Source organism: Adiantum capillus-veneris, chromosome 8, assembly GCF_014529385.1.
Source record: "Adiantum capillus-veneris isolate H3 chromosome 8, ASM1452938v2, whole genome shotgun sequence".
Taxonomy (NCBI): domain Eukaryota; kingdom Viridiplantae; phylum Streptophyta; class Polypodiopsida; order Polypodiales; family Pteridaceae; genus Adiantum; species Adiantum capillus-veneris.
Genome location: NC_140938.1, coordinates 28,427,108 through 28,428,763, shown reverse-complemented (window position 1 = coordinate 28,428,763; position 1,656 = coordinate 28,427,108).

The window sequence follows — 1,656 nt, the reverse complement described above, 5'->3', positions numbered from 1 at the left end:
ATGATAAGGCTGTGAAATGTATTTTTGTTGGTTATAGTGCTGAAAGCAAAGGTTACAGGTTGTATCATTCGCAAAAAAAACGTATTTTGGTTTCTCGGGATGTAGTGTTTGTGGAAGATTCTGTTAAGCCCTTGCTGTCATGTACTAGAGACAGTAATGTAAGCTCACAGGACATTTATGACACTTTGTTGCCTCTTTTTAGTGGTGGAAATACGAATGTAAGTTCCAATGAGGCAAATGTACAGCCTATGGGGGTTTCTGAAAATGTTCTAGATCAGCCTATTACTAATGCAGATCTAGATGATGTACTTGATGAGGAAAGGGCTGAAAATGAGCAGGCTAGAGGTATGCCAAAATGGCTGGTGCACACTTTGCGCGACAGTAAATTGGATGCACCTTTGTCTAGTCGTACTCGTTAAGGCTCTCGCCATGCATCTTATGCATCAGATTGTTATGCTTTGGCTGTGTCTAGCTTACATGATGTTGAGGAGCCTCTGTCTTTTGATGAAGCACAAAATTCAGAAACTTGGATGGCTGCCATGCAATCAGAATATGTTGCACTCATAGAAAATGACACATGGACTTTATGTGATTTGTCTCTTGGCAAAAAGGCCATTGGTAGGAAGTGGGTTTACAAGTTGAAACGCAAGCCAGATGGTGAGATTCATCGCCATAAGGCTCGACTTGTTGCAAAGGGTTACACACAACAAAAAGGCATAGATTATGAAGAGACTTTTGCTCCCACTTGTCGTATGACTACTGTGCGTTTTCTATGTGCATTGGCAGCTCATTTTGGTTGGGATGTACATCAATCAGACATTGTTACTGCTTTCTTGAATGGTGACATATTTGAGGAAGTTTATGTAACGTAGCCTCGCGGTTTTGTCATAAAAGGACAAGAGGACAAAGTGTGCAAATGTAACAAGGCTTTGTATGGGTTGAGGCAATCTCCTCGTGCTTGGTATGAGCAAGCTGACACTCATTTGGTCAAACAAGGCTTTCGTAACAGTCCAACAGAAAGCACATTGTATGTAAAGCGTGAGGGTGATGTACTTCTCATTGTGGTTCTTTATGTTGATGATTTGCTGATCACTGGACCAAATGAAAGACATATTGCTGAATTTAAGGCTGATTTGAATGCTACTTTCAAGATGAAAGATTTGGGACTGTTGCATCATTACTTGGGTATATAGTTTAAGCAGTGTGATGGTGATATTGCCTTGTGTCAGAAAAGTTACATAGAGACATTTCTATGTAGGTTTGGACTTGAGGATTGCAAACCTATTGCCATTCCCATGGAAACAGGTTTGAAGTTGAGTCTACATGATGCTGGCGATCCTGTTGATGCAACACGAGGCCGAATATTCAGTTTGTAGTTTCACAGGTCAGCAGATTTATGCATAGCCCAGGGTCTAAGCATTGGCAGGCTGTCAAGAGGATTTTCCGCTACCTTAGTGGCACTTTACATCTTGGCTTGTTTTATCCCAAGGGGGGATCATTGCCGCCAGACTTACATGCTTTTTCGAACTCAGATTGAGCTGGTTGTTTTGACATGAGAGTGTCCACAAGTGGTTTTTGTTTCATGCTTGGCAGTTCATGTATATCTTGTGGACACGAGAGTGTCCACAAGTGGTTTTTGTTTCATGCTTGGAAGTT